General features: G+C 32.8%; 1 protein-coding gene across 1 annotated transcript in view; it reads left to right on the forward strand.

The window, feature by feature from the left end:
• LOC126887447 (homer protein homolog 2) overlaps positions 1-12,305 on the forward strand; it is a 91,442-nt gene that overhangs the window by 14,165 nt on the left and 64,972 nt on the right. The gene's annotated exons all lie outside the window — the stretch shown is intronic.

The following is a 12,305-nucleotide window of genomic DNA, read 5'->3' on the forward strand; positions in this document are numbered from 1 at the left end:
TTTTAAATCCAAAAGGATTACGTTCAGAACGTTTTCGGACTTATCAGTCCATCATCAGTGAACTCCCTGTCCTTGCTAAATAGCCACAATGCCAAACACTGGTTAATTTTCAAACTACATAGTAAAAATTATAAAAGAATTTGGCCTAAATTGGATGCCAATGGATTACTTCCAGCAACATGATGCTCTACTGCATTAAATTAAAAATTTTTTGTGATTAGATCTTCATTGAACCACGTTTAGTCTGTCAAATGAGAGGTCTATCTCTACGACCCCCTTCCCATTTCAGTTGGCCCACTTTTGGAATTTGTAGTTTATGGCGATTACCATAAACAAATCATAATCTATATATTTATGCTGTTATAAGTTCCCTCATAGGTAATGGATTTTGACAAGAGCTATGACCTTGAAAATTTCACGTAAACTAGTGTTCTAAATCGACATGACTCATGGCTCTTGTCAAAATCCAATAACTGTAATTATTATTTATGGCATTTTTATTTAATAAACACATTACACACATTACATTTTTTTATTTATTTCCAACACTGAGAAAAAAAATTCTCTAAATCATGGCTTTTCACTCATTTACATCAACATAAGTTGATTTTTTCATAATTATTTTAAAACCGGGGCTATCTCTGCAATATCAAAACAGTTCTCAATTAATTTCAAATTTATTTTGTGATATTATAAAGCCTATTGCCGTTTGTGAGTTTTAAAATGGGTGGAGATAAAGTTATTGACGAGAACGTTTGTTCAATCATCAAGCGTTTTTAATTCTGGAAAGTTCCATTCAAAAATCGTGAATATGTTTCAATTGTCACGGTATAGTGTAAAAAATATAGTCAGGAAATACAAGACCTCAGGTTTGGTCATCACAACACCTAGAAATGTAGGAAAAATATCGTTGTTAGAAGACACGTTCCTAGGTCAACATGTTACTGACAAGCCCACAAATTAGGATTTGCTACTTACAAAGTAAGTTATACCGGGTGTCCACTTATATTTTCCCCCATTTTAACTGCCTATAACTTCTAAACGGCTCAAGATAGAAATATGCGGTTTTCGATGAAATGTTTTATTTTAGTAAAAGTTTTGTCTGAATGGACTGAATTTTTTATATCGCTTTCAAATACGAAAAGAAAAATGGCGGATTTTTGAAAAAAACCTTGTTGACTTTTTTTAATGGAACACCCAGTATATTTTTTTGTAAATTGAAAGAAAGGTCATTCGCCTATCCAGCGATATAAAGTTTTTCAAAATCGGTTGTCAAATCACTGAGTAATTAATTTTTAAAATGAGAGGTGCAACGTGGATATCACATACCTAAATAACATAACTAAGCAAATTGATATTATGTTATGTGATTTCACATTGCATCTCTCATTTTAAAAATTAATTGCTCAGTCATTTGGCCACCGATTTAAAAAAAAAATTATATCGTTGGATAGGGAAATGACTGCTTTTTCAAGTTTTTAGGTAGATGATCATATTTTATGTCGCTTTTAAATAAAAAATGGCGGATTTTTGTAAGAAAAAACGTTGTTGACTTTTCTTATTGAAACGCCCAGTATATTTTTTTGTAGCTTGAAAAAAAAAAGTCATTTACTTATCCAGCGATATTAAATTTTTTAAAATCGGTTGTCAAATGATTGAGCAAATAATTTTTAAAATGAAAGATGCAATGTGGAAATCACAAAACATAATATCATTGTGCTTAGTTATGTTATTTAGGTATGTGATATCCACGTTGCACCGCTCATTTTAAAAATTAATTACTCAGTGATTTGACAACCGATTTTGAAAAACTTTATATCGCTGGATAATTGAATGACCTTTCTTTCAATTTACAAAAAAATATACTGGGTGTTCCATTAAAAAAAGTCAACGTTTTTTTCAAAAATCCGCCATTTTTCTTTTCGTATTTGAAAGCGATATAAAAAATTCAATCCATTCAGACAAAACTTTTACTAAAATAAAACATTTCATCGAAAACCGCATATTTCTATCTTACGCCGTTTAGAAGTTATAGGCAGTTAAAATGGGGGAAAATATAAGTGGACACCCGGTATTTTAGAAAAAATCAGTACGAATTGTTTTTGAAAAATTTCATTTTATATTAGGCTAAGGGGAATCCACATTTAGCATTACAAAAAACTAAAAATATGTTAAAATGTCCAAAAGAGCATTTATTCATGTGGTCAATAGGGTTGCAGATCTAGAGCCAACAGTTTTATCTATATTTTGTAATTATTCTTGGTTACATTTGTTTTTAACAATGATTTACTTGATCAGTTTCGTTACATTAGTCATCTGATTATTTGCATCTTTCTTCTGATTTAGTCTTCTCCAATTTTTCTCATTTTTTATGCGACCCAAAATATTTTTTAATATTTTACGCTGTCATTTTTTGGTTCTGTTCCTCTTTGGTTGTATTTGTCTCTCATGCGTACGTATTTGTTAGTTCTATCAGGCAGATTTGATTTGTCTTCTTGATAAACATAATGTTTAAACCACATACCAAATGCCTCGATTGTATTCGTGGTATCGACGTTCAAAGTCTAAGTTTCACATCTATATAAAAGTGTAGACCATACATAACATCTTACACACTTTTCAGGGATTTTTGAGTTCAACGAGTTATTAGATAAGGTCCTTAATGTTTTGAAATATGGCTCTTGCTTATTCAGTTCGACATCTGATTGAATCGTTGTACTCTTACCTTACAGCGTTTGTTGGTTTAATTCCAGTTGAATTTTACCGATATCCACTTTACTGGTCACCATATATTTAGTTTTGTGGATATTTATCGACAGTCCTGTTCTAACAAAAGCCCAAATGGATGATAAAGACCGACGTATAATACAAAATTTATACTGGAACCAATCAGCCACAATAAGAACAAATCTTGGAGATGAACCAACGGAAGCGATCCATAGATTCTACGGGGCGTTAGACAAGGATGTATACTTTCACCTATATTATTTAACCTATATTCAGAGGAAATATTTAGTAAAGCCTTGGAAAATTTCTAACATGGAATACTCCTAAATGGAGAACTCCTAAACAACAGGTTGCAGACAGTTTGAAGAGTTTACAGTAACTAATAAACAAAGTAAATGAAGTAAGTGAAAGATTTGGACTAAAAAAATATTAAATATATCAAAAACCAAATTTATGGCCGTCATCAAAAATAAAATTAGAGACGTCCAACTGCTTATCAAGAATACACCAGTGGACCGAGTAAAACAGTATATGTACCTATCTTGGAACAATAGTAAATGAACAATGGGATCACTCACCAGAAATAAAATGTAGAATAGAGAAGGCTAGGAGTGCATTCAATAATATGGCCAAACTCTTTAAAAGTCACAACCTTAATCTGGAGATAAAAGTCAGGCTCCTACGATGTTATATCTTCTCAATATTATACTACGGAGTTGAATCCTGGACACTCACTGAAGCGATGGAGAAAAAACTTGAAGCCTTCGAGATGTGGCTATACAGGCGAATCCTAAGGATATCATGGACGGACAAGATAACCAACGAGACTGTTTTACGAAGAATGGGGAAAGAAAGAGAGGTGATGTATACCATTAAAAGGAGAAAGTTAGAATATCTCGGACACATAATGAGAAACGGCACTACTTACAGATTACTGAAGGTAATCCTTCAAGGAAAAGTATTCGGAAAGCGAGGAATCGGGAGAAGAATATCATGGTTGAAAAACCTGAGGAAATGGTTCTACACAACAACAACTAATCTATTTAAAGCATCAGTTAATAAAATAATTATAGCCAGAATGATCGCCAATATTCGAAACGAATAGGCACCAAAAGAAGAAGAATCGACAGTCCCCAATTTCTGCAGTCTATGTCAACACTGTTGATTAGTTCCTGTAGGTCGTCCATGTTTCAGCTAGAATTACAATATCGTCGGCGCATCGTATGTTGTTAATTATTTGTCCTGCTACAATAATTCTTTTTTGATCTTTTAAAGCCTCTCTAAATATGTTTTCAGAATACACGTTAAAGAAGGTGGGAGAGAGTATACAACCCTGTCTCAGGCCTCGTTCAATATTGATTGGATTTGGTTCTTTATAGTTTGTACTATAATCTGTATAATCTACTAAAACCTGTTTGGTTTCAGTAAAGTTTGGTAATAAGTTTGATGTCATCTAGTTAGATGCTCTGCAAAGTGATAGTTTGGTAGTTAATTTGGGGTACATTGCATAATGTACGCCATCAAAAGCCTTTTCAAAATCGACCAAGCACATGCATGCGGGTTCTTTTACTTCCCACCACCGTTGAAGGAGTGTTTCCATATACAGTAGAACCTCGATTATCCGTCAGGGCACCGGACCAAGGGTATGACGGATAATCGAAAAGACGGTTAACAGAACATTAAAAAAAAATTAAAAATACAAACTACAACTTTCAAATTTCATTTGTATGTTTTGTTTGACAATATAAGAGGGGTTTGTGTTCGTACAATGGAACCAATTTAAAATATTCTGAAATCTTTGTTTGTTTTACTGTTGCTTCACATTTTGTGACGCCTGAATTTCTTAATCGACATAAGATCATGCAATCTACTTTATTGGCTTCTTCTTGTTGAGAATACCACTCGATGAATTATTGCATGTGCGATGCAGCTTCTCTAGGTTATTGACGCAAATCTTTATCAGTTACAATAGGTTCATCAACATATCTACAATCAAATTCCAAGTCTGTGTCAGCTTCTAAATCTGTTTGATCCGCCTTTGTTGACATTTCATTTATCTGTCAGCAATGGATAGCCGTTTGTGTCCTCATCACAAATCAAATTAACTTTTTTTTTTATTTTTTTACATTAAAATTTTTTGCTTATGTAGTCAATACAACGTCTGTATGTACCCTGACGGTTAACAGAGGTGACGGTTAATGGAGAGACGGATAATTGAGGTTCCACTGTAATGCACATTCCTTCTCTAGTTCCATGGCATCTCCTGATTTTAAACTGCTCTTGCCCAATAATTTCCTTAAATTTATTCATTATTGCTAATTCTGATTAGAAGGATATACAACAGTATTTTAACGGCATGGCTCATCAAACTAATGAGCCCATAGTTACATTTCTTAGCGTTTGGTTTCTTAGGGAGAGAAATAAAGATTGATTTTAACCAGTCTGGTTAAACAGTACATTTAGTTCTTTTATATTGTCATTTGAAAGTAATTTTAGCTGGTCATTGTATATTTGATCTGGTCCACTGGCTTTATTATTTTTTCCTTAGCTTATGACTTTGTTCACTTCACTTTTCTTTGGTTTTTTACTGCTTCGTTGTCAAATGTTTCTTGTTTATGTTTTTGCAAAACACTACAAATTTTAATAAAACGAAAATTTTTAGTGCAATACATTTATTTTACAAAAATATACAAATTCTTTATTTATACCTATAACAATACTGAATAGTATGTGATGATGTCTAGAATCGAACTTAAAAAAACACTCGACTCTAAAGCTACAACACGCTTTTATCACATGACAAATTAATCAAAAGTCGTAATATCAATAAATAAATAGGATCATAATAGGAAAGTACATAAACGTTAGTTGAGTATGTGGCGGGAGTGAGTAATGGTGGATAGTAACACCATGGTATTATCTTTACCGTACTTTCTATCAATTAATCAACTGATCTACACAGGATCCGAAACACAGATGTATATCTTAACATAGACTGAGCAGTCTAGAACTGAGTGACGACACCATCAGTTTTTACTTTGTCCGTTCCGTGATTATTATACATAGAACTTAAAAAATTATGTATTCGTTGACGGGTGGTTGCATACTAAGACGAATTCTACTTATGGCTGTATAATTGGTTGACGTTTAGAATACGCTAAATAGACAACAAATCAATGATGCGAATATAGATAATTTGACGCAAAAGTACTCAATCGTGACAGTACTTTCACAACGTCAACGGGTAAAATGACAATTGTCATTCTAGGTTAGTATTTTCGGACATTCTATAGAGTGAAAATTTTATTTTATATTTATTTTTTCATTAAAATATTATAAATATTAATATTCTGACAACTGTCAGATTTAACTAAAATGCCATACAGTGATTCGCGACACTCTTAAAATCCTATATGACGTCAAGATTATTGTCACACTAAAAGAAGGGTTTGGTTTGAACTTTAGCTAGATCCAATGTACTAGAAAGAGACAGAACGAACAAGCACAAGAGATCTATGTTAATATATACGCCTATGATCCGAAGCGAATACCCTTACTACCAGAAACAATACTTTCAGTTGTTGAAGACAACTGAAGTTGCTTGTACTCTATATTCAAAGAAATACCTTATCAGTCTATTCTACAATGCAGAAATGTTCCAAATGCAGTAATGAAGCTTAAAATAGGACAAAACCTCGCAATTTTTACAGAATGGATCGATTCGCTTGAAAATTTGAGAATAAGTAGTGGATAGTCCAAGGATCAAAATCTATATGATGCAACAAGGCGCTTTTACCATGGGGGTGGTTGACACCCCATCACGGGGGTGGAAATTTTTTATTATATTTTGACTGCAAAAGTTGGTAAAACCATTCATTATAAGTAAAAAATGCTCTATACATTTTTTTGATAAAATGAATAGTTTTCGATTTATTCGCTATCGAAAGTGTTAGTTTTATATCGAAAAAATCAATGTTTTCAATCAGCTTTCTGCTAATAACTCAAACAGTTTTCGTTTTACCACAACAACTTCACCTAACAAAAATGTACCTTTTGAAAAAATAAACAAAATCGTTTATTTTTTATTTTCTTTAAGACCAATAGTAATCGAGCTATAGGTTAATAAATGTTAGCCCTTCTTCGTCAAATGCTAAATATTGTAGTTTCAAATTCAAAAGACAGGAAAACTAAGCATTTTTGGATAAACTAATTTAAAGTATTTAAAAATATCTATCTCCAGAAATAAAAAAAAGTTTCTAACTCAAAAATTAAGTGACTTAAGTGATCAGAAACAACCCCCTAATCACCACCCTAAAATTAGTCACTGACCTGATTTAGTCTTCTTTATTTATGTATTATTATTAATAGGTTCTAGAAGTTTGATGTGCTTATAATGATTAGTTTAAAAAAATGGAGTTAAAAGCGAATAAAGAGTTTTTGTAGGTTGGTAAAAAATGCCATTTTGTTCAGAATAGAAAGATTAGCATCAGAGATACGAAAAAAATGTTTAAATATGAAATTGTAGCTTATTTAGATCCCAAGAACTTGGTTTGCAAAAATTTTTTCTACGGCAAACATTGAGTGAGCTATTGACAATTAAAACTAGTAATAACATGCAAAAACCACCTTTACCAATCCTTTCAAAGTCACCTCTTTTTGCGACTGAGGTTTTTAAAAGGATTTAATATTAATAGCCTTATAGATCTTGTAAAAACCTACAAATTTTTTTTTAACAAACTTTCTTAGATAAAAAATAAAAAAGTTAGGGTTCAAAAATCAATATATTTTTTTGAAAAAAAAGGTGAAATCCAATTAGAAGCATAAATGTAAGTTAGCGGTGTTTTTAGTCATTGGCCTTATTTATTCTTCTTTATTTATGTATTATTAATAGATTCTAGAAGTTTGACTGGCTTAGAATGATTAGTTTTAAAAAAACTGGAGTTTAAAGCGAATAACAAATTTTTGTAATTTGGTAAAAAAAGGCCATTTTCTTCAGAATAGCAAGGTTAGCATCAGAGATACGAAAAAATGTTTAAATGTGAAATTGTAGATGATTTAATTCCCAAGAAGCTAGTTTAAAAAAAATTTTACTACGGCAAAAATTGAGTGAATCGTAAATGGGTGTATGAACCATCGAAAAACATTGACTATTAATTTTATCAAAAAAATGTATAGAACGTTTTTTGCTTATAATGAATGTTTTTATCAACTTTTGCGGTCAAAATATAATAAAAATTTCCACCCCCGAGATGGGGTGGCAACCACCCCCATGGTAAAAGCGCCTTTCGGCATCATAGATTTTGATCCTTCGACTATCCACTACATATTCTCAAATTTTCAAACAAATCGATCCATTCTGTAAAAATTGCGAGGTGAAAAGCTTCGGTTTCTGGACTATTACGATATTTTTATAAGTTTATAGCGGCTACTTATAGCCTTACAAGCTTTCTAAGATACTCTTGAATATTCCAACTCAGCGGTGTGCTATTCTTCGAGATGTGAAATTTCATAAACACGGGATCATTTCGTAAAAAAGGTTGATCCCTTTTTTATGGAATTTCATACCTCGAACCATAAAACCCCGCTGAACTGAATATTAATGAGTCTCTAGACAGCTGGTAAGACTTTACATGCATAGGTTTTTATTTTGATTATAAAAGTCGCAACACACGCCTATGGACTAGACATATTAAACATGTATTTTGATTTAGCAATCAATAAATACGAAAGGTCTTAATTAATTTAAAACGGTATTTTTTATTTGTGTAAATAATGTAACGTTAGCAAGATATATGAAAGACAAATTACTGTATCTATACTTCGTTCATTCCTAAGATAAGCTCGAGGAGCTTGTCATTTGTTAGAAATTAATTTCTAACCAATGATTTTAAGTTTAAATATCTTGCAGATATGTTAATTTGGTTCTAGAACCTGTAATTAGGCTCTGGAGAGGTGCAATGGAAAAAAAATTAATGTTTATTCATGATAATGCATCTCTACATATCATCAGAGTGACTAGACTTCCTTGAAGCAGAAGATATCACTGTTCTGGGGTGACCTGCTTGCTCACCCGACCTTAACTCTATAATATATCATTTGCGTTATAAGTACAGTGGAACCTCGATAACTCGGATTAATCGGGACCGCGGCCGATCCGGGTTATCGAAAATCCGGGTTAGCCGGAGAATATAGTAAAAATTAATAAATAACCTCCATTACAATTACAAAAACATGAAACACATATGCACAGTACACATCTAAATTACGTATAGTTGTATAGAGTGTAGAGTTTTGTTCATTTCTTGGTAAAAAACTCAGTCATACTGTATAGTGTAGGAAACAAAGGTTGAACCTTGCAAAATGGACACAAGTCCGGTTTTATTTTTTTTCTGGTATATCAAGGGGTGCTTATTATCACACTAACTTTTTCTGAAAAAATTTCGCCCCGGAACCTCCCTTTTCAACCCTTTAAAGGGGGCAATTTGTGGTTTTTGCGGAACCTAGCCCTTCCTGTAACTTTTACGAAAAATTTCTTTTATAGAAATATGAAGAGGATTATATTTTCTACGATTTATTTCCGACACCATCTCTCTATCATCCACCGTTTAGCGGGGGTGGCGCCCTAAAATTGACAAGTTTTTAAAAAAGATGTTTTTAAAAAAAATATATTTTTCCCTAACTGTAACGGAAATTAAGAAAAAATCCTGCGGCAATTATTCACAAATAATTGACTGATTTTTTGGTATAGGTTTCACTTAAGGGTAATTGCCCTTTTTTTAATTACAGGGTGTTACATTTTAAAAAACCTCTTTTTATACCATCTGAACCGTTTATGCTAGAGTAAAAAAACTTTCAGCGATTACCCATATACTGGTGCTATTTACAAATTTGTATAATGCACCCCCATTTTTTCCCCGGAACCACCCAAAAAAAAAGAAGAATTAATAAATAAATTGATTTTCTTGGAATCCTTCACACACAATGCCCTTTATTAATATGCTTTATATATCATTTTTTGCACGTTATTCTTACCCATGCATGGACACCAAAAGCAATTTCCTAGTGCAACCCCTGTAGCAAAAAAAAATAAATAAAATGGGGAGTTGAAATTTTTTTTTTGTTTTTTGATTTTTGATCCATAAGGGCATATGCTTCATCAATAGTGCTTTTCAAAAATATATATGTTTATTGCAACATCTCTGCGAAAACCACCCCTATCCTTGAAAATATACTGCAGAAACTACCCCTATCCCTTGGCGAGCATGTTTTTACGATTTTCTCATTACCTATGTATTCTTTTTAAACAAAACTTATACAAGGTTAAAGACCACTATTTACTCTAAAAATTATGCCGTATTCATTTTTTCCTATAAGCAACCGTTACGGCACAGTGGCGCCGTAAACCTCATATATGCTTTGGCGGGCTCCAGTTTTTGTTTTTTTTTTTTCGTCATCTGTTCGTTTTATTGATAAAGTACGTATGCAAAATAAAACAACACAGTGTAATCTACAAATTATGACTTATGCACATTTTACATTCTTTGCTCCCCAAAGCCACAGTGGTGGCCCAAAATAAATTTTTGCATATTTTCGCCACCTACATGCATTTTATTGCATTAATGCTACCTTAACAGCACAATATTTACCCTTAGGTGGTCGCTACGCAGTGGCGGATCCAGGGAGGGTTGATGGGGTGATCATCTCCCCCCCCCTCCCAAACCAAGTGATATTATATTCAAAGATTATAAAAATATTCATTTATTTTTATAGAAATTTAACCAATTGGCATCCCCATCTTAACGATGCTGGATCCGCCACTGTCGCTAAAGCATAAAAAGTCATTCTTATAAAAATAATATCAATATAATATAAGTATTTCTATAAAAATAAATGAATATTTTTATAATCTTCAAATATAATATCACTTGGTTTGAGAGGGGTGGGGGTGATCGTCCCCATCACCCCTCCCTGGATCCGCCACTGCTTAGCGACCACTTAGGGGTGAATATTGTGCTATTAAGGTAGCATTAACGCAATAAAATGCGTGTAGGTGACGAAAATATGAAAAAATTTATTTTGGGCCACCACTGTAGCTTTGGGGAGCAAAGAGTGTAAAATGTGCATAGGTCATAATTTGTAGGTTACACTGTGTTGTTTTATTTTACATAAGTACTTTATCAATAAAACAAACAGATGACGAAAAAATAAACAAAAACTGGAGCCCGTCAAAGCATATATGAGGTTTACGGCGCCACTGTGCCGTAACGGTTGCTTAAACGAAAAAAATGAATACGACCTAATTTTTAGAGTAAATAGTGGTCTTTAACCTTGTATAAATTTGTTTAAAAAAAAATGAATAGGTAATGAGAAAATCGTAAAAACATGCTGGATAAAGTATAGGGGTAGTTTCTGCAGTATATTTTCAAGGATAGGGGTGGTTTGCGCAGGGATGTTGTAATAACCATATATATTTTTGAAAAGCACTATTGATGAAGCATATGCCCATGTGGATCAAAAAGCAAAAAACAAAAAAAAATTTTCAACCCCCCATTTTATTTATTGTTTTTGGCTACAGGGGTTGCACTAGGAAATCGCTTTTAGTGTCCATGCATGGGTAATAATAACTTGCACAAAATGATATATGAAGCATATTAATGAAGGGCATTGTGTGTGAAGGATTCCAAGAAAATCACTTTATTTATTAATTCTTCTTTTTTTTTGGGTGGTTCCGGGGAAAAAATGGGGGTGCATTATACAAATTTGTAAATAACACCAGTACATGGGTAATCGCTAAAAGTCTTTTTACTCTAGCATAAACGGTTCAGGTGGTATAAAAAGGGGTTTTTTAAAATGTAACACCCTGTAATTAAAAAAAGGGCAATTACCCTTAAGTGAAACCTATACCAAAAAATCAATCATCTATTTGTGAATAATTTCCGCAGCATTTCTTTTTAATTTCCGTTACAGTTGGGGAAAAATATATTTTTTTTAAAAACATCTTTTTTAAAAACTTGTCAACTTTGGGGCGCCACCCTTGCTAAACGGTGGATGATAGAGAGATGCTGTCGAAAATAAATCGTAGAAAATATAGTCCTCTTCATATTTCTATAAACGAAATTTTTTGTAAAAGGTACAGGAAGGGCTACGTTCTGCAAAACCATAAATTACCCCCTTTAAAGGGGTGGAAAGGGGGGTTCCGGGGCGAAATTTTTTCAGAAAAAGTTAGTCTTATAATAAGCACCCCTTGATATGCAAGAAAAAAAATAAAACCGGACTTGTGTCCATTTTGCAAGGTTCAACCTCTGTTTCCTACACTAGTAGAGATGTACCGACACCATAATATGGTAGGTCTGGATCCTGCGTACAAAAAAAAATTGATAAATAGCAAGCTGAAAATTTGTTATTAGCTTAAGGGTGTCTAGTCGGACAAACATTAATATATGGGAACACTGGAACAGGGGAAGTTTTAACTGTGGAACAGGTTAAAAATTTGGAACGGTCAGACCACGAAAACGGCACATGTATTTTTTCCGACAGAACAGACTTAAACTCTCCGAACAGAGATTAAACTCTCATGC

This window comes from Diabrotica virgifera, chromosome 6 (assembly GCF_917563875.1).
Source record: "Diabrotica virgifera virgifera chromosome 6, PGI_DIABVI_V3a".
Taxonomy (NCBI): Eukaryota; Metazoa; Arthropoda; class Insecta; order Coleoptera; family Chrysomelidae; genus Diabrotica; species Diabrotica virgifera.